Source organism: Podarcis melisellensis (genome assembly GCF_964234715.1).
Source record: "Podarcis melisellensis genome assembly, chromosome: 1".
NCBI lineage: Eukaryota > Metazoa > Chordata > Lepidosauria > Squamata > Lacertidae > Podarcis > Podarcis melisellensis.
Window position 1 is genome coordinate 35,542,962 of NC_138528.1, and position 21,879 is coordinate 35,564,840.

General features: G+C 41.7%; 1 long non-coding RNA gene across 3 annotated transcripts in view; it reads left to right on the plus strand.

Annotated features, from left to right (window-relative positions):
• The window catches only part of LOC309356433, a 39,261-nt gene that overhangs the window by 6,438 nt on the left and 10,944 nt on the right, over positions 1 to 21,879 (plus strand). Inside the window, exon 3 of one of the 3 annotated variants that reach the window (XR_014162785.1) lies at positions 10,899 to 10,990. The exons of the other annotated variants lie outside the window; for them this stretch is intronic. This is a non-coding gene — a long non-coding RNA (uncharacterized lncRNA). The remainder of the gene's footprint in view (positions 1 to 10,898; positions 10,991 to 21,879) is intronic. 3 annotated transcript variants of the gene reach the window in all.

Below are 21,879 nucleotides of genomic sequence, written 5' to 3' on the forward strand. Positions count from 1 at the left end.
TTAAGCAGAATTCCCGGATCTCCGGGGGACATCTGTTAATCGGACGCTCGGCTGCTGCTGTCTTGGTGCTCCTCTTCTCACTCATTCTGTCCCTTAGCTGTCGTAGGAGGGAGGTGCTTGCAGTGCCTTCGCTCCTCTTCACCTCCCGCGGTCCGAAGCCTTCGGGGCGACGCGGGGTCGTAGCGGCGAAGCCTCTCGCTCGCGGGAAAAGCGGCCTGGCTTCAGTTTGAGCCTGGCTTGCTCGCCGGGGACGTGCATTTTCGCCCCAAGTTACCGAAGCACAGCCGGGGAAGGTTGCGCGGGGCTGGCGGGGAGCGGAATACAGTGGTACCTCGGGTTACATACGCTTCAGGTTACAGACTCCGCTAACCCAGAAATAGTGCTTCAGGTTAAGAACTTTGTTTCAGGATGAGAACAGAAATCGCGTGGCGGAAGCGCAGCGGCAGCGGGAGGCCCCATTAGCTAAAGTGGTGCTTCAGGTTAAGAACGGACCTCCAGAACAAATAAAGTACTTAACCGGAGGTACCACTGTATCAGCCACCGAAACGGGAGGCGCCTCGCGCCGCTGTACTTCGGTTCCTACTAGTAAAACCCCATTGCTTTTTCCTAAGTAGATGGGTGCAGGATCGAGCCCAGGGGATGTACTCTCTGGGGGAGCAATTGCGGGGAGGATCGCAACAGAGGGTGCACACATTTAACAGCTTGTCAGTTTGCGCCCCAAGCTTTGCAGCATAAACAAGAGCTGACACACACACACACGCACCCCATTACTGACAGATAAACTCCAGTGTGTTGGCTTCCTATAAGGCAAGCTGAATTATGAAGTCTTAATTAAAAGGGTAACGCTTCCAAACCTTCATGTTGGCTACTGTGTGAACAGGATGCTGGGCTAGACTGGTCATTGACCTGATCCAGCATAAGGCTCTTTTCCCGTTATATTAAAGCTGTATATGTCGTAAATTAAATATTGATTCCCTGAGGTGTGCTGTTCCCATGTGCTGTTTTCTGAAAATGGGGTGTGATTTGTGAGAACACTACTGTTTCATTTTAAAATCTCGGAAACTGATTGTGAGAGGTAGGGTGAAAATTCAGGGCACAGTAATTTAAATTGATAGTGTTATAGAATTGTAGAACTGGAAGGGACTGTGCAATGCAGGAATCTCAGCTTAATAATTTTTTATTTGTACCCAACCCATTTTGACTGAGTTGCCCCAGTCACTCTGGGCGGCTAAAGCATCCTACATCTGTTTGCTCCAGGGATACTATTTTCCAGAGATTTGCTCCTTTAATGATGAGATATCTTCATTTGCAAAGCAATTTGTTAGCACCCCTACTGAGGCAATAAAAGGGTTTTCTTTTTGTCTTTCTAATGAACTGTAAATACTCTGCCTCTATTTCTCTACCACATATAAACTCCTCATAGTTTACTTTGTGTTTTTTTTTGTTTTTCCGGCCACTATAGCAGTTGTGACCTTTCACCTCCCACATCTCTTCCATTTTTTCTTCTGCATCTAAGAGCATTAGGCCCATGCAGCTATTGGTGCGCTTCCAATCTGGCCATGGTTAGCTGATCACTAGTGTTACAGCTGCACTGAGCCTTGTTAGGTTGACTGGAAACATGATGCATAACTAGACATTCAGGAAATGTGCTACCACATAGTTGTTTGATATATTCATAACAGCTGCACACTGTGTTGTCAGGAGTTCCTTCTTGACACAACAGATACTACAAGATAATCTAATTCGTCTCCAAAATAGCAAGCACAACGTTCAGATAAAATGCTACCTGTGCAGCTTTGCCCAAAACATTTAAATATATGTTTGTACAGAGAACCATACAGTGCTACCTCGGGTTACAGACGCTTCAGGTTAAAGACGCTTCAGGTTACATACTCTTCTAACCCAGAAATAGTACCTCGGGTTAAGAACTTTGCTTCAGGATGAGAACAGAAATCGTGCAGCGGCGGCACGGCAGCAGCGGCAGGCGCCATTAGCTAAAGTGGTGCTTCAGGTTAAGAACAGTTTCAGGTTAAGAACAGGCCTCCAGAATGAATTAAGTTCTCAACCCGAGGTACCACTGTAGATTCTTTTCCAGTGAATCTAATGGGGCTTACTTTCAAATAAGTGGGCAAGGAAAGCCTTGTAGCCTTAATTACAAAATTAAAAGATAATTCCTGGTATGTAATACTTTAGACAGGAGATCAATATTAAACTGGCTCACCTAATAGTTCTGTGGTAATTAAGTTTCACATATTCAAACTTCCAACTTAGCACTTCTTAGGTGTATCACTTTGATGTTTGCCATAAAATATAACTTTTTAAAAATACAGCCCTCTTCTATTATATTCTTACATCCTTGTGTGAGTGTTTTGATCCAGAAATAACCTCTGGCTGTGCTGGGTGCCTTTTAAATTCAAACATGCCACCTTCTTAGCAGCAGGAATTTTTTCACAAAACAGCAATTTCAGGTCTCTTGTTACAGGGTTGCTCGGATAATAAGTAGCTACGTGAGCAGCAGTGCCTGGGAATGATATTTCCCCTGCTGTGCGACCATGCGGCTTCACTGGGGAGAGCTCAGATGTTGCCTGTACGTTTGCGTTACTTTGCTCTAATGTGGGTCACAAGTATAATGTGTTTATACGAATGCAAGATCATTCTGCCACATTCCTTGGTCTTTGAAGCACTGCACAGGCTCAATTGCTCTTCATTTCCCTCTTCCTTGTTTCACACTTTTAATGGTTCGTCTTTTCAGATGCATTTGAATGTGAGTTTCAGATTGATCAGAAGCCCAATTAAATGCGAGTCAATTGAACACAGGTAGGATTTGGCTTGGTGCGGCATCCAACCGATACAATTTTTGTTTCTTGCACCTGTGCTTTGAAACTAGTCATTCAGGTTTAGCTGCAAACGCAAAGATATTTGGGCTGAGGGGACAGTCTAATTTTAGGTATGCAAAGTTGTGATAATGATTAATGTAATTTCCAGTTGTTTCATTAATTCATCCATCAGATGAGTCACAAGATTCCCATTGTTAACTACAGTGTAGAGATAAATGCTAGCAAATGTCCCATATCTCCTCAACTTCCAGCCAACCAACCATGAGACTCAGCTTAAAAATATGGCTGCCAGACTTCCTTGGTATCTGCAGCACTGCATCTCACCTAGGCGATGTTGGCCGTGACTGCTAAGATGTGACCAGTAATTGCCAGATTTCATTTTGAGAGACAGCAAGCACAGTTTGTCTTACTACAGATCCCTTCGGATATCCTTTCCAGTCTCATTAACCACTTTTCTAAAATCAGCTTTACAGTGTTATAGCACTATAAAGCTTTTGTTTTTAAGTTGTATTTCACTATTTTAATATTTTGAAAATGTAGCTGAAAAAGATTAAAATTAATTAAAAGATTAAAATGTTAGAAAGGCATACGAAGACAAAACTGCTCCCATTGCAAAGTTAGAGTGAATGTGTGCTTAGTTTTAAACAGCCATTCAGGTAAATTGAACCTCCCCCACTATGGCAACTATGTTATCCCTACTGGTTTTAGTATATTGGATGTAACTGGATGTACATATAGAAGAAGGATAAAACTCCCAGTAGTCAATTGCAATTGCACTTGATGGGTCATGATTTGGTAGCCCTAGCAGTCACTTATCTGGAAGTAGTAGCCTAGTAGCTGGGAAGCATTTGTGTATTTTCTTTATCCCATTTTTCCTTTCTCCCACTTAGGATTATCATTTTAAATATTAAATAATACATGGCAGAGGTGTGGATACTCAGTTCCAGTGCATTGGTAAGAGCTATCACAAGTCTTTGATGGTGATGGCCATTGACAAATAGTCCCTGCTACCAACAGGTTATAGGACGCTGGTGGCGCTGTGGGTTAAACCACAGAGCCTAGGATCAGAAGGTCGGCGGTTTGAATCCCCGCGACGGGGTGAGCTCCCGTTGCTCAGTTCCTGCTCCTGCCAACCTAGCAGTTTGAAAGCACATCAAAGTGCAAGTAGATAAATAGGTAGGTAAATGGTGTTTCCGTGCACTGCTTTGGTTTGCCAGAAGCGGCTTAGTCATGTTGGCCACATGACCTGGAAGCTGTACGCTGGCTCCCTTGGCCAATAAAGCGAGATGAGCACCGCAACCCCAGAGTCGGTCATGTCTGGACCTAATGGTCAGGGGCCCTTTACCTTTACCTTTAAAAAGGTAAAGGTAAAGGTACCCCTGCCCGTACGGGCCAGTCTTGACAGACTCTGGGGTTGTGCGCCCATCTCACTTAAAAGGCCAGGGGCCAGCGCTGTCCGGAGACACTTCCGGGTCACATGGCCAGTGTGACATCGCTGCTCTGGCGAGCCAGAGCTGCACACGGAAACGCCGTTTACCTTCCCGCTGGTAAGCGGTCCCTATTTATCTACTTGCACCCGGAGGTGCTTTCGAACTGCTAGGTTGGCAGGCGCTGGGACCGAGCAGCGGGAGCGCACCCCGCAGCAGGGATTCGAACCGCCGACCTTTCGATCAGCAAGTCCTAGGCGCTGAGGCTTTAACCCACAGCGCCACCTGTGTCCCACCTTTACCTTTACCAACAGGTTAACTTGCTCCAGCACTGTCAACTTCCAGTTTCAACCTCATGCACCTGCTTTTCTCCTTCAATCAAAACTTACAGGAGAAAGATTCATAAAACTGTCCATTGCATGTGTTTTGGTAAAGATGAGATCTTATCTGTGAAGAAGAAAGAGCAAAGTATCTGTGATAGCTTTGCTTCCTCTTGTCATTGCCTTGGGACTTGCAGTATAGATACGAAGGGCTTGTGATTTCACAAAGTCAGAGGATGCACATTCGTCTTGAGGCTTTACATTATGAGTTGTATTCAGCTAATTTTTAGTGCACACTTTGACATAAATTGACCCAAGTTCATTGCCATTAATTTCAGTGAATCTACTTGAGTAGTAGTTTCCTGCAACTCTGTTGTTTCACTCTCTGTCCGTTCTCACAATTGTCATGCTCTTATTCCCCACTCAGGCCTGGCCTAGTTACCGTATTTTTTCATGTATAGGAAGCCCTTTTCTAATGAATTTTTTTAGTGATAAATTGGGGGTAGTCTTATACACAGGCTAATATGGTGTCACAGCAGGGGGGCATTAGAAAACAGCTCAACAGCTCAGCAAACTTCAACAACAGGTTTTTTTTGGTTTTTTGCAATTTCCCCAAAATAGGGGACATATTATACATGGGGTCATGCTATACATTGAAAAATATGGTACATTATAGAAAACCCCCCTTATTTCAGTATCGTATTTTTGCCAGCACAGAGTTTCACAGAGACTTTGGTAATGGGACCACTCTGATGGCACATATGGTTTGATGCAGGGAGTTCACCCTCCTCCTCCTCCTCCTCCTCCTCCTCCTCCTCCTCCTCCTCCTCCTTCTCTTCTTCTTCTCTGCCCTGAAGTTCTTCCATCATGTTCTGTGTGCATGGATCCTTAGCTTGTGACTGCTTGATTACACCAAAGCCACTTCATACAAGTAGTCCATCCTTGTTTGCAATAGTATTGAAACTTCACCCTTGTAGGAAAGTCTGTTCTACTGTCCTTTTATTTTATATAACACATAGATCCTTATATCTGCTTATGGACCAGGGTATACTATAATAGGAAACTGTTTTCTCAGAGCACCTATTCACACATGATAATATCCCTACCTCCATCTTAATGCCATTTGTGACAGATGCGTGAATATGTTGCAGCATGAGTGAAAATAGACGTGTGTGTTCATTACAGTTGACAGTGTACATATGGACACATATGATTTTCTACTCGGAAGAAGTGATACTGATGTTTTACCCCTCCATAATGCAGCTTTGTAGAATAACGAGTCACCACTAGATGGCATCAAAGAATTTCTTAGTTATCCATAGCAGAAGAGACACCAAGAAAATCATGAATTACAAAATGATTTGCTTCAGTAAAATAAGTGATCTATACTGATAAGCAGTGCTTTTTTATGGGGGGTACCCAGGGGTACGCATACCCCTAAACATTTTGTGAATCTAAGTTTGGCTTCATTGAGGGGCAGTATTTCAATATGAGTAGGAAAATGAAAGTACCCCTAAACTTTTTTTTTGAAAAAAAAAAGCTTCTGATAAGTGAAATGTGATAATTTAAGTGAAGGTATAAGGATTCAGCTGCCGAATTCCATTAAATTCTGGAATACAGATGGCACAAACTTGAGCAACTATAAAAGAGAATTAGACAAATCAATGGAGGGGAAGGCCATCAGTGTCTACTTGCCCCAATGGTTTTGCTTTACATCCACTGTCAGCAGTTTGCCCCTGAATACCAGTTGCTGGGAATCAGAAGAGGGTAGAATGCTGTTGTGCACACACTCTACTTGTGGGCTTCTCATAGTTGTCTGGTTGGCCAGAGTGAGAATTAAATGCTGGACTAGATGAGCCATTTGCCTGATCCAGCAGGACTCGTCTTAGGCTCTTATTCTCCAAGCCATGAATCAAGGATGAATGTATGGAGAGCAGATAGTCAGCTGTTGTGACTTTCCTTTTGCACTTTTTTGGCCCACGGTCATACTCAGACTTCAGGCTTATAGAGAGCTGGGCTTAATTTCTGCTTTTTCTTTAGTCCCTAGGTAAACCTCCCTTTCTGCTAACAAATGTAGAATGCAACTGTCTCGGAAGCAATCCCTATTATGCTCGATTAGACTTACGTGCATAGGATTATAAACCTTTGTGTTTTGAAAAAGCATTCCTTGTCTTGCTTGCTCAAGCCTGCTGCTACTTTGATCCCTGGCCCTGCAAACGTTGTTCTTATCATTCCCACTACTTGCTTCTCTCCCTGCATCCAGTGGCATAGCTAGCCGCTCAGGTGCCTGGTATGGGGCTGTGCCCTGCAGCCAGGGGCAGGGCGATCTGTCCGTGGGGGAAGCAAACTGCCCATGGTGTCGGGGCAAACCTCTCTGATGCTTAGAACCTCTCCGCCGCCTCCCCCTCAGCCGTAGGGCGGCTGAGGGAGAGGCAGTACGTAGATGCAAGTCTCACGCTGCTGTTTCAGGCAGCGGCGAACCTGCAGGCGCCTAAGCCACCACAAAAAAAAAAATTCCTTCCAGTAGCACTTTAAAGACCAACTAAGTTAGTTCTTGGTATGAGCTTTCGTGTGCATGCACACTTCTTCAGATACACTGAAACAGAAGTTTCCAGACCCTTCTATATAGTGAGAAGGTGGGGAGGGGTATTACTCAGAAGGGTGGTGGGAATGGGTGATTGGCAGATAGCTGTGATGAGCCTGTTGATGACTCTTAACGACTGCAATAGGTCTTACAGGAAAAAGCAAGGGGTGAGAAGGTGAAAAATGGCTTTGTCATGTATAATGAGATAAGAATCCAATGTCTTTGTTCAGACCAGGTCTCTCCATGGTTTTAAGTTTGGTGATAAGTTGCAATTCAGCAGCTTCTCTTTCCAGTCTATTTCTGAAATTCCTTTGTAGTAAAACAGCTACTTTGAGATCTTGTGTAGAATGTCCTGGGAGATTGAAGTGTTCTCCTACTGGTTTCTCTGTCTTGTGATTCCTGATGTCCGATTTATGTCCGATTTTTGTTTTGACTATGGAAGACCAACACGGCTACCTATCTGTAACTAAGCCACCACGTCACTCCTAAAAAGTTTGGTGAGCCCAATTTTTTATTTATTATTTATTTTAAACTCATTTTCTCACCCCCCCTCAGTGATGACACCTGAGGTGGACCGCACCCCCCACACCCCTCGCACCCCCCGCACCTCCTTCCTCCGCCACTGCCTGCATCTGCCTCAATTGCCTGGGTTGCCTTTCTGGAATTGAAATTATTATTATTATTATTATTGTTGTTGTTGTTGTTGTTGTTGTTGTCATTGCATTTTTAATAGGCATAGAACAGGAAAAGCAACATCCCAATTACAAACAAGAAACGGACCATAACAAGGGATGAGAAAGCAAACATAGTTTTAGGCATGTATGGCATACAAAAGTCATAATGGACAAATGTAAAAGTTTGGTTACAAAAGAAGATCATCAGGATTAAACTCAAGAAAAAGACAGCACCAAAACATTGCATGATCCAGTCAAGTATATTTCCGCATATGCCAAGCTTGTTATGACAGTTGTCTAGAAAATAGTGTTATCAGCTTATAGAGTGCCCGGGCTCCCCTTCTCATTCCTGGGTGCCAAACTCTGGATTTAGCATGTTAAAATGCAAGCCAGGAGCCAGTTTTGTATTGTGCTGCTAAAGATGGGCCATTAGCAGGGGAAAAGGGCAGGCAGATGGGTTACCAGCAGAGCAAAGACTCTGTGCCAGCAAATGGTTGCAGCCCTTCCCTGAGCTCTGGGTATTTAGCAGAACACAATACTAGAGTACTGAGGAGGGAGATTCAGGATTGCAGTTGAGGATAATGCAAACTGGAGGGGAACAGCTGCAGCTTGCAAGCTGCGGCAAGTTGGAGAGTAGGTGGTCAGAGAACAATGTGGGCCGACAGTTTTAACTGGCCACTGGAGCAATTGGAGAAACAATGGGAGTGCAATGTTTTGAACCCCTCCGTCATAAGTTCAGGTTGTATATATGTGTAAATAAACCATATGTCATAAAGACACCACAATCTCCACTGTGCCTCATTTCCAAAGGAAACACAAATCCTGGACCCCTGGAATCTCGCACCATTGGGAGATTGGGATAGTGTGTAACAATATATTGTTTGCTGTAAAAGAAACAAAGGATTCTTGTCCTTGTCTAAATTTTAAATGATGTATGGTTTTTTTCTGTAATTGCCATGTTCCATAAAGAATGATACCACCTGTCCAGCATGAGATCTTGAGCTGTTATCAATTGAGTTGTAAGAACAAGACGGGCTGCTACAATCACATGTTAGCTTCCCCCCCCATCAAAAATATTTAACAGCATCTGTTTAGGCCAACATATAATCTGTTCCTTAGAAAGATCAATCATTTCTGCGTGAACCAACTTCCAGAACTTTTTAACAATGGTACAATCACCATCGGTAGTGGCATGTGCCATTGTGCCACATTGCCTGAAGCCTCTCCAACATAATGGTGGTATTGATGAGAACATTTGAGATGGTTGCCTTGGCATGCAATACCACCTGTGGAGTAATTTGAGTGTGTTTTCTTGAAAAAAGCTGGATACTGATTTCAATGGGCAAGTTTCCCAAAATTTGTTCCAGTCATTAACCTGAATTGTTTTTACCAATGTCTGATTCCCATACTTTCATAAGTGTTCTCATGGAGCCAAAAGTTACAGTTAAAAAAATTGTGTGTTTTTTTAGATCAGAGCTTTTTCACCTCTTCTCATTTCGGTCATTAGGTTCTCAGTTTAGGTTAATGGCCTCAGGGCTTCATATAGTATTTTGTAATGAAGCTGAAAATTTGACTGGAAAATATCCAGATTGTGTGGAAGCTGTCTGACCTCTTTTTGAGTCTTGCATATTATTCTATTTTTGGCGATGTGCACCAATGGACAACCTGAGCGCATTTGGTTCCGTTTCCCTTTTCACATTCAGCCGGCTGAAATTCTTGTACCATTTTTCACTCATGTGCTGGACTTTCCTTTTCGGTTTATGGCATGGCATATGTAAAGTATGGAAAAAATATAAAATGCATTTATAATCCTCTTTTTTCCATGAAGTGGTTTACATACAGATCCCAAGTAAGCTACGTACACATTGACAGCTCGAAATATGGTGAGGCTTTTCTCTTCAGCTGTGTTTTAAGTTGCAGTCTTGTGCTGCTGTGCAGACCAAAGAAGAAGAAGAAGAGTTTGGATTTGATATCCCGCTTTTTTACTACCCGAAGGAGTCTCAAAGCGGCTAACATTCTCCTTTCCATTCCTCCCCCACAACAAACACTCTGTGAGGTGAGTGGGGCTGAGAGACTTCAGAGAAGTGTGACTAGCCCAAGGTCACCCAGCAGCTGCATGTGGAGGAGCGGAGACGTGAACCCGGTTCCCCAGATTACGAGTCTACCCCTCTTAACCACTACACCTGAAAGTTTTGACCTTATGCTCATAACCTAATTTGTTTTCCTGTGCCAAACGCCAGTTCACTGAAACTGTCACCTGCATATAATCTGTGCATGTGCAATGGCTGCATGAAATGCACACAGCATTTAAGCGCAGCATCCATTTTCAAGTCAGATGGAAACTAGTTTGAAGGAAAGCACATCAAACAGGATTATGTCTTGAGAAGATACCTATGGAGAGTGGTTAACATTTTGTAGTCCTTGGCTTCGAACACCAGTGATGGGAGTGCACTGGAATCAGAGTAAGCAGTAATATACACACTGCTATCGTCTCCCGTCCAGGCACTGGCCACAAACTCCTTCTTTTCTGGAGCAAAGTGGCTGCATTATGAGCCTTCAGTCCATGTACTTGACTGAGGTGCACCTGTCGGTTCAATTTAGCTGAATGTATATCTTTCTGTTTGGACCATTGGCAACCTCTGATAGCCACACTGTACATGTGCTGGTTTACTTCTTCTGGTTAAATTCTAAAATTGCACCAATCGGAACCGACATGTTCTCTCTCTTGCATGCCTATCTGTGACCAAGAACTTTAATCGCTCGCTGTGAAAGCTGTTCTCTCCCTTTGTGAAGCCAAAAGCATGTGGGGTTTCCTACACCTCCTCTTGTCAGTCTAGATGATTCATGAGGCAGAGTAGGCTGTGTGCCCTATATCAATACAATTACATAATCAGTACCTGTAAGTTAAATCACTCTTCACACCCACTAGTGAAAAATATGACAATAAAGCTATTCTCATTATGATTTTGCTCCATTGAAAGTAATTATATATAGCTCGAAACTATAGTTTCAAGCATTATCTTCACCCCATACCTAAAACTTTTTGTTCTCCATAGGTAGTGCTGAAAAAAGAATGAGCCCATTTCTGAAGAGGCAAAGTATATAATTTTTTCCCCCATGGCACTATAATAAGGCAGGAAAAAAGGAGGTAAGAAAGGGCTTGATTAGTTAATTGAAGGTCCTGTAAATGTCAGCAGTGGGTTCCTGAAAACTGGATCTTTTGATTTAGGGGCCACTTCCGCAATGCAAGCCATAGTTAAACATTAAGTGTGTTTGTGTGTGTATAAAACCTCTCTCCTATATATGACTTTCCCTCAAGCAAAGGGTCAGGTTCCTGTAAAGATATTCCACAAAAGATGCTTATCGTTGGGGTCTGATCTAGATGTTACACTTTACCAAGTGTTATTTTGGATAGTGTTGATTGTTTGCCTTTCACTGTCCATTGTAGATGTTTGGCTATGTTGTGTGGTACTTTGAAAAAACAACAACTCAGTTCTGTGGTGGTGCTGTCACAGGGCTTCTTTTCCCATTAGGGACTTTGAAGAATTCTATCCCATGAGTCCTTGCTAGCGTTTGAGAGGCAGTTGCTGAAGAGGTTGCTGGAGGTTTTGTCCTCAGTGAATAGGGTGCCTCTGTTGCAGAATGTGGGAGTTTGGAGTCCCCCCCCCAACCATGGTTTTCATGTCATTATTACTGTTTTCTAAATTACAGTGCAGTATGGTAATTAAAATTAGGCTAGAAGGTCAATGCAATGTGTTGAATGTATCTGTACATTATGCTGGATTTTAAAAAGTTTTAAGACAGGAACATAGGAAGCTGCCTTATACTGAATCAGATCAATGGTCCATTATTGTCTACACTGTAGAGGAGCAGTTTCTGAAGGTTTCAGATGGGGTCTCTCCCAGTGTTACCGAGAGCTGCTGAGGACTGAACCTAGCATCTTCTGCATATAAAGCAAATGCTTGACCACTGAGCTATGTACAATCCTTCCCTGTATTTTTTTTTTAAATGTTCTAAAAATCAGACTTAGGCAAATGATTTAGATACTTCAATCCAGAAGAGATGCAAATATGGAAGCAGACTTTGATTACTTGACGGATAAGGAACTGTGTGTGCGCATTCGGACATGCAAGCAAGTATGCATGTTACCTATCAAAAGGTTTTATAGTTTTCAGCAGAGGAGTTCTTTAATGGTCATTCCCATTCTGCTGGAACCAGTCACATGTGTCAAGATCATTCTTTTGCATACCTTGATGCTGTCACCATTTCCTCTGTTTCTAACATTCAGGCTGTGACTGCCATGACTTGTGTAGAGAAATCTCTTATCAACTCACAAGAGGCAGTTATCAGAAGGGGAACCCTGCATTTGAGAAGGGTAGAAACCTATTGGGGGGGGGAACAAAACAAAAGGGGTGGAGACCAGTGAGAAGAAGAGAGTATGCTCAGTAGATGCAGAATGCTGATTGGCTGTTTTGTGTGTATGTGAAATGGATTGGGGGTGGGGTAGGGCAGGGAGTAGGATAACGAAATGGAATAGTTCAAATCCTGAAAAGGGAACACTCCAGACTGCACTATTTTGTTGCAGCAATAATGTGGTAACACTAGGGAAACATTGCAGAACATATACTGTAATAAAGCAGAATAAATCCACCACTAATGCACTATTATTGTGTCAAGTCCTAAGAAAAGGTTGCAGAATACATCCACAACAAAACGCCCGTCTGAAGGGGTTCTGAGTGACTCTCTGTAGGCCTTGAGTTTCTTTCCTATTATAGGCTGGGAGCAAATTGCAGGAATGCAGTTTCACTCAGGTTTACACCTGATGTTCCTAACTCCTGGCAGATAATAGGGGGATGCTTGATTTGGCCTGATATATGGCTAGGAGAGACTCATGCTTAAGCAAATCTCCCATGCTGGAACTGCTGCTCTGCCCCTTCTGGCTGTCCCAGTTATATCCAGAGCAAAGTCAAGTCTCTGCTTGAACTGCAGGTGGTAGATTTCCAGACTTCTTTAACAGGGTCCCTCTTTTATGATCTAGGACAGTGGTGGCGAACCTATGGCACGTGTGCCAGAGAGGGCACTCAGAGCCCTCTCTGTGAGCATGCATGCCATTGCCCCAGCAGGGCCGTAGCTTCTGTGCCGGAGTTGGGGTAGGAGGAGGAGAGGAGGGCTTGCACGCGCCATCCAAAGCCTGCGGCATCAGGGCCTGCTGAGCGAGCAAGGGACTGAGCAGACATTGACTTTTGATGCACCAGGGCCTCCCGCCAGTCTGTTTTTCCTACTCGAGAGTAAGCCGCCTTGAGTTTAGCAGGGCTTAACTCCCAGGTCAGTAAGCATATAAAGCCTGCAGCCTAAGAAGGCCTAAGTTGCACTTTCCCGTGGAAGCCTACAGAGAAATTCATTCTGTGGAGGCTGTGATCAAATGGCAGCCGAAGAAACAGCTAACAACAACAACAACAACAACAACAACAACAACAAATTATTTATACCTTGCCCATCTGGGCTGGGTTTATTTATTTATTTATTTTTATTTGTATGTGCGCACATGGATAATCATTATTATCTCATATTAAAAATTGGGAGAGGGTGGCTCTTAGTACAGCCCTCCAATGTACACTAGTGCCCAAAATTGTGGAACCTTCTGGAAAAAATGTATTTCTGATGTTTGATGGCTCATAACATCACTTTGTTTTGGAGTAATACCAGTGTGTTTTTTTCTGTGGGGACACAGGGGAACGCATACCCCTTAAAATTTTGTGAATTTAACGGGAGAAGAAATTCACTGCATTTATTTTTCCTGATTTGAACTGTATTTCTTTTTCCCTGGTGGTGATTTTCTTGAGTCAAAATGAGAGTACCCCCTAAACATTTTTTTTAAAGAAAAAAAGCACTGAGTTATACCATAAAATTATATATCATTAGAAAGATAATTTAGTGAAGAATGTAATGCCATAAATTTTATGAAGGATTATTTATTACAACAGCAGTCATAAAGAAGAAATATGAAACACACAGAAAAAAATGAGATATACAACTTAAATTGCCATGTTGGCACTTTGTGATAAATAAGTGGGTTTGGGGTTGCAGTTTGGGCACTCGGTCTATAAAAGGTTCACCATCACTGATCTAGGATTTTTGTGATGGTCTATACTTTTAGACTGCTTCTCCTAGACAAAGTTCACTGAACTAGTTCAAAAATCTCTGAAAGTAGTTTCCATAATTCCCAGGTGGACTAAAAGTGAATTAAATTCGTTTTAGGGTACAACTTTTATAATTGATCCTCATGGTTCATCCCAGCCTCATAGCTTTCATTTAAAAAGAGTCACACAGACGAAAGTTAGAAAGCAAAATGTGGAGGCACCATCCTAAGGTTTATTAGGCAGATACAGAGAAGCTGCTGTTGCTAAGGCTGCTCACTTAGTCACTTAATCACTGCTGAGCAATTGGAAGCAATGTGATGCATTTCCTGGATCTTCCTTGCTGAAGAGATTTTGACCACACCATACATTTAAAGCACATTCAGCACACATTTAAAGCACATAACGTCCCCTAAAGATTCATGGCAATTGTAGTTTCACTAAAATTCCCAGTTCCCCTAATAAACTATGAGAAACTTAAAAAGTAGCCAAGGTAAGTGATAAATTGAACATATGCAAAAGAAGAGAGAGCCCCCATATCTTTTAACAGGTATAGTATGTAGAAAAAGGAATTGTTGTAGCAATTCCAGAATAGGTTGTGTAGGTTTCCAGAATACCTGGGTAGGAATTGAATTTAGGGCAGGAATAAAGCAGTGGAAGGAGAGATGAGGGAATTGAGACTAGAACTAGAACCAGGGAAAAAACTTGATTTAGATATGGCAGGCAGACTTACAGACAGGGAGGTTCTTTTACTACTTAATGATAGAAATTAGATTGAGTCTCATTATTCTTAAATCAAAAGTTAATCTCAATGGATTTGTGCCGCCATATGCTGGATGTTCTGTTAAATAACAATTTGCTCCCAGTTATGCTGCCTTGTCACTCGAATGAGAGGGGAAGGTCACATCGCTGTCCGGTTTCTCAGCTGAGCCCACATCCTAGGCCTGATTTGCCCCTGCCTTGCATTGGAAACCTATAGGCCTGTCCAATTTCACTATCTGTTTCTTTGATTTATTCTGAGGTGAACCACAGACATAAGAGCATAAAATTAAGCTCCATTTGAACTGTGCAACTGATTGATTAATTTTGCGAGGAAAAAGAAGTCAAGGGCACTAAAGAACAGGTTGTTCGGCGTGCAATGCAAGTGATATTTATGAACACATAGTAGGTGTGCATAAAGAGTATGTTTGTGTAAAGTGGTATTTTATTGAAGAATGTGATGTAGGTTGTCATGGAGATTAAAAGCTTTGAAGTGCTTTTCATTGGTGCTAGTTATGGTTGCTGGGCACAAGGATATTAGTTCTGGCACCCTGAATCTTTCATTGTTGCAAAAATAATTGCACTTTCATCTGCGCTGCAAGGGCTATTGAAGTAGGATAAATAAATGTAGACACATGAACACATCTAAGTTTAAAGGTAAACACGGTGCCCTTGTGACACGTCTCTGGTCAAAATGATGTGGCTGCAGCTTCCACAAACCACTCAAATGCTTGTTTTCTGTTGCACGGCCGTTCAGGCCATTTACAAGATGTCATTACAAGCTGTATAGAATCGGCACTTGCTTCAAAAGGCAAAGGCGACGGAGAGGTATCGACAGCCTCTGCGTTGCTGGTAAATATAAAGGGAGTCCTTTAGAAGCAAAAAGGCAAGCTGAATGAAAAGCTTGTGTTTCTGTAAGGAGAGTCTGGTATACGGTATTTGTATAACAACTCCAGCCTCACTTACAGCTTTTTATATATATCTAAAAAGCAGAGCAATTTCTCCAACGATTAGGCGGACAAATTACATTGACAAGTTTTACTTCTGTGAAAAGCTCTGGACTGTCTGTACAGGAACACTGTTGTTTTGCCGAATTGCTTTGGGTAACTTCTTAACCAATAAATCAATGGCAGGAGCTGCAACCTTAAGCGGCAGGCAGCCACAAGCACAAAATAGACATCAAACGAGTTTTCAAAACTGACTAAAAGTGATGGTGATTAACTAGAATTATAGATATTTATATTTAAACTGACACCACAGAATACTTTTGAATCTTGACAGATATGTGGAATATTTAAATGCAGTAATTGCAGTTACGGGACCTCCTGGGATTAACCTGTTCGAAGGGTAGTGACATATTACAGGTTTGGGAAGAAAAGAATACGGAAAGGGATAGAAATGAGATTAATTCATGCATATACAAGTATGTAGTGTTATTAGTATTCTGTTCTAGTCTACTTTTGAAAACGCACAATGTTTTAGAAGTTTCTCTTCGATCTCTTGTAGCGCAGTCGTGTGAGAGTTTACTCGGATGAAAGGCCCAGGGTGTGTACAGTGGAGCTTTTTCCTAGGTGGTTGTGGATAGCATTCTGATAAAGTAGCACAATCTGTAGACTAGCTGACAGTTAACAAAACTACCACCACATATCCTATATCTAAACTATGGTTTTGTTCTATAGTCAGAATACTTATACAGTGTATAACCAATGTGACTGTATTTCAAAGGGAAAAGGGCTTCTGTTCTTTTAAGATTTTAGATTTGGGATTTAATTTGTAAATGCTCATCGGCAACCTATCTATCTGTCATCTATCTATCATGAGGTCCGGCGCCGAGGGCCTTCTGGCGGTTCCCTCATTGCGAGAAGCAAAGCTACAGGGAACCAGGCAAAGGGCCTTCTCTGTAGTGGTGCCCGCCCTGTGGAACACCCTCCCATCAGATGTCAAAGAGAGAAACAACTACCTGACATTTAGAAGACATCTGAAGGCAGCCCTGTTCAGGGAAGTTTTTAATGTGTGACATTTTAGTGTATTTTTGGGTCTTTGTTGGAAGCTGCCCAGAGTGGCTGGGGAAACCCAGCCAGATGGGCGGGGTACAAATAATAATAATAATAATAGTAATTACAGTGGTACCTTGGGTTAAGTACCTAATTCATTCTGGAGGTTTGTTCTTAACCTGAAACTGTTCTGAACCTGAAGCACCACTTTAGCTAATGGGGCCTCCTGCTGCCACCACGCTGCTGGAGCATGATTTCTGTTCTTATCCTGAAGCAAAGTTCTTAACCTGAAGCACTATTTCTGGGTTAGCGGAGTCTGTAACCTGAAGCGTATGTAACCCGAGGCACCACTGTATTATCTATCTATCATCTATCTATCTATCTATCTATCTATCTATCTATCTATCTATCTATCATCTATCTATCTATCATCTATCTATCTATCTATATCTATCTATATCTATCTATCTATCTATCATCTATCTATCTATCTATCTATCTATCTATCATCTATCTATCATCTATCTATATCTATCTATCATCTATCATCTATCTATCTATATCTATCTATCTATCTATCTATCTATCTATCTATCTATCTATCTATCTATCATCTATCATCTATATCTATCTATCAACTATCTATCTATATCTATCTATCTATCTATCTATCTATCTATCTATCTATCTATCATCTATCTATCATCTATCTATATCTACCTATCTATCTACCTACCATCTATCTATCTATCATCTATCTATCTATCTATCTATCTATCTATCATCTGTCTATCTATCTATCTATCTATCTATCTATCTATCTATCTATCATCTATCTATCTATCTATCTATCTATCTATCTATCTATCATCTATTGCATTGACAGCTACATAACTTTTTTTAAAAAGCATTTTTACAAACAGTATAGATCTAGCCCCAGAAGCATAGCGAAATAAAATGCATGCTTGTCGTTTTTGTACTCCCTGTTGCCACTTCTGGGCAATGTGTGAAGCAGCTCTTCTGGTTGCAGGAAACCAGAATGCTGAATATTACTCACTGAGTATTACTCACTTGACCAGGGTATTTTTATTTTTTTATTGCCACTTTTTGGTGATACATACAACCACAGGGAAGAAGTAGAATTGTGCTGTATGTCAATGTGCAAAGGGCAAATTGCAAATGGACTCTGTAGCTCTCGTGTCCTCTCATCCCAGCATTCAGATGTGATCATTAAAAGAATCCTTCAAATGTATTTGTTTGGTAATCAATTCTGGAATTTCTAGCTGGACTTTCTAGAATATAATCAAGGCGGCTTACAAACGTTAAGACAAACTGTGTAGCAAAAATCTCTGGTGACTATGAGCGTACTAAGGGGCTGCATATCAGTGGTAGAGCACTTACTTGCCATGCAAAAAGCTCCCCATCATCTCCAGGGGAAAAACCTTAATCTGGAACACCAGAAACCCATTGCCTGTCTGCGTTGGCAGTAGTGTGTTAGTTGGATCAATGGTCTGACTTGGAGTGAAGCAGCTTCCAATGTCCCTTTGAACTGCAGATTTCATTATGCAGTGAGAAAAAAAGAGCTTGTTATCAAACTTCCCTTAAAGTGCAATCTTACACGCATGTTTCTTCAGAAGCAAACCCCTGCTTTATTCAAAGTAACTAACTCCCAGTTTGTGTTTTTAGGACTGCAGCTTTAAACATACAGTGGTACCTCAGGTTACAGACACTTCAGGTTACAGATGCTTCAGGTTACAGACTCTGCTAACCCAGAAATTGTACCTCAGGTTAAGAACTTTGCTTTAGGATGAGAACAGAAATCACACGGCAGTGGCAGCGGGAGGCCCCATTAGCTAAAATGGTACCTCAGGTTAAGAACAGTTTCATGTTAAGATTGAATCTCCAGAACAAATTAAGTTCTTAACCTGAGGTACCACTGTATTCGCTTTGCTGTCATCCTATCATCTTGAATGGAAGTTCATCGGCTACATTTTATGTTCTACTAACGTGCCCATGACAACAACAACAAATCACATCATCATCATCATCATCATTATTATTGTTGTTGTTGTTGTTGTTGTTAATTTGTTTATACCCTGCCCATCTGGGCAGCTCCCAAAAGAATAATAATAATAAAGTGATAAAGCATCAAACATTAAAAACTCCCGTAAAATGTTTTTAAATATTATTTTATGTTATTTTTAAGCAGATTGTTTTACTCCATTGTTGTTTGCTGCCCTGGTGTCAAGAACTGGGCAGAGGAGGAGGAATGGTGGAGACCCCATCTTGACCCTTCCAGAGAGGAGGAAGAGGATGACAGTTTAGAATTACAACAGTGGTTTGCGGGAGGTCACAGCTCAGAGGGAGATGAGGGGAAAAGTTGGGAAATAATGGAAGAGGAGCAGGCAGAGCCGGAGCAGCAGCTGGCTGGTTGTCATTAGAAAGCATTCCAGACCCACCTTCTCCCAGAACCTGGCAAGCCTTAAAAGTAGGAGAGCAAAAAGCTCAAAGACAGAGGGCACATAGTAGCACCCGTAGAAGAGACAAGGTGAATGACGAATGAGAAAGTGGGAGAGATTCACTCGGGACAACGCCATTATCCAAGAGGCTGGGTTCTAGAGCTTCTCTCTGTAACATTTGAAATAAAAAAAGGATGGTAAGAATCTTTTCCTTGTCTTTATATTATCCTGGGCAACCAGCTGGGAGCCGCTGACAGCCTCCTGATACCTGAGCTCTATTGGGAGGAAGGGTAGAATAGAAATTTATTAAATAATAATAAAACAACTTCTGGAGGGCTGTAGGTTTTTGATCCCTGACCAGCACCACATTTATTGTTGTTATTAAGAATTACATCTTTCAATCAAGTGATTATTTGGGTGCAGAATTTAGTGTCTAGGCTGCTTTCATAATAAAAAATGGGAAACAATTTATAGCTCTGCAGTGCACCAAGAATGAAGATTGTGGTAGGTATGGTGACTCACAGTATTAGAGGAATCAGAGCTGAAAAAAGCGAATAGACATAACGTCACATTTTATTGCATTTTTAGCTTGTCACAGCCTTTGCGTTTCTACGGTAAATGTAGCTGTATTTGCATTTATTCTAATGCTCAGTGCCTCGCTTCAGAGTTGTCCAAATGATGTATGTAGGCGTTAAAAGCATTCGGGGGAAATGGAAGTGTTTGGATAAGACTTTCGGTTTTTTAGATGTGTCATAGTTCAAAGTCATTAGAGTCTCGATTCTTTCAGATTACCTATTTTCTTTTATAAAAAATAAAATAAAATAAAAAATACCGGCTGCAGATCATCGGCTTCAAGCTTCCTCGGATTCCCTTGGGAAGGAACATTGACACTGAGAGCAAACATGACGTGCTCAGCTCACATTTTAAGACAAGTTACAGCAATTGGGCTTGCATTTTGCTACTTTTTGCGTGTGCATCCTTCACTGAGGTGCTGTCAGCTGCAGAGCATGAACACAATTCAAAACTGGAAGAGGGTTTTAAATTAATGCGTCGCATGAAGGCTGTAAGGCACAGGTCCTACGCAAATGACTGACTTAGAGCGGTACCACATAAGAAACATATGTCGGCTGCCATAAAATAAGGCCTGTATTGAGTTTCTCCTTCCTCTCTGGAACGTCCAATGCCCCTTAACCTGTGTCTTGAGTCTTGACATCATTATTCTGAAAGCCTATATCAACGGTTGGCAGTGTAGCACAGGCAGGAGGGCATCGCTCACTTGCCTTCACAGTATTGAGCATAACTACGGCAGAACCGGATTTATGGTGGCAAGTACAATCCCCCCACAGGGGGCTGAGCCACAGGGCACTGATCAAAATAATAATGATGATGAATAATGATGATGATGATAAACAGAAGGTGAGAGGGAGGAGGGCATGCAAGTAAGAAATATTGAGGGGGTGCCAAATTTTGTCCTTGCTCAGGGCCATATTACCAAAGTATGAGATAGCGGGGTGAGGCATGAAAAACTCAGTGCGTTTTGGCTGCTGAGGTGGAGCCAATCCAACACTCCTGTTATGCCTGTACCACACTGAGTTCCCGATGTTTCCACCTCTCAGGAACTGACAGTGGAACCGGTGAAGGAAAATGCAAAGGAACGTTTAAGTTGTATTGCATATTATGGACCAGTAGAGGGTATTCAACATGGGATTGCCATTTTTGGAAGTAGCCTCAGTGTTTTTGAAAACCTGTATCTCTTCCCTTTGAGTTTCAATTTTTCAAAATAGATTTCTGTTTTACATTTTTAGAATATTCACTTAAACAACCTTAAATTATCAATGACTTCCCCTCCTCTCTTTCCATGGTTCATTTTGCACAACACAAATCCCTGCATATTTTATATAAACTAAACCATTCAGTATTCCATTATTACATCCATGAAAACTTATTTACACTGTTGAATTTATCTTAATGCGGCTCACATTTTCAAATAAACACAAATTTCCTCTATATATTCAATAAATATTTTCAAATCTTCTTTAAACATATGTTCTTCTTGTTCTCTTTTTCTATATGTTAAGATTGCAAGCTGTGCATATTCAATCAATTTAAGCTGCCCATCTTGTTTAGTTGGGACTTTGCTCATTTTCCATTTTTGGGAAACTCATTTTTGGCTAACAAAACACGGGACATGGTAGTGGCATATATAAATAAATATCTCTTCCCTTTGTAGCAGGTTGGGTTTACTTATATAAAACATCACAATTCAGGTGCGCATTGTTAGATTCAGATACAGTACCGTATCTGTATTAAAGATAGGAGCTGAAGAGTTAGCTATTTCAAAATTAAGTCTAGGTGTGCAGCAATGCTGGGTTTTACTATGAAAGAAATGAAAAATAATTTAGCTCCTCAGTGGGGTTTCCACATTGAGAATTTTGCATGGGTTTCTGACGGATAGAACTGGAGAGTGTAGGAAGACGATCAGTTGAAATGATCAGTGTCATGAATCATCCTCTTATGGAGAAATCGGGGCTATTTCCTTTTTCTTCTTTATCTGAGGAAGGGGGAGAACAAGGGGCATGACAGAAGCATATGATGGTGGGATGGATACAGGGAAAGTGGATCGAGATAAGGACTAAATCTCCCCAGACATCAACAGTATCATTCAGTGAAGCTGGGAAGCAGCAAATC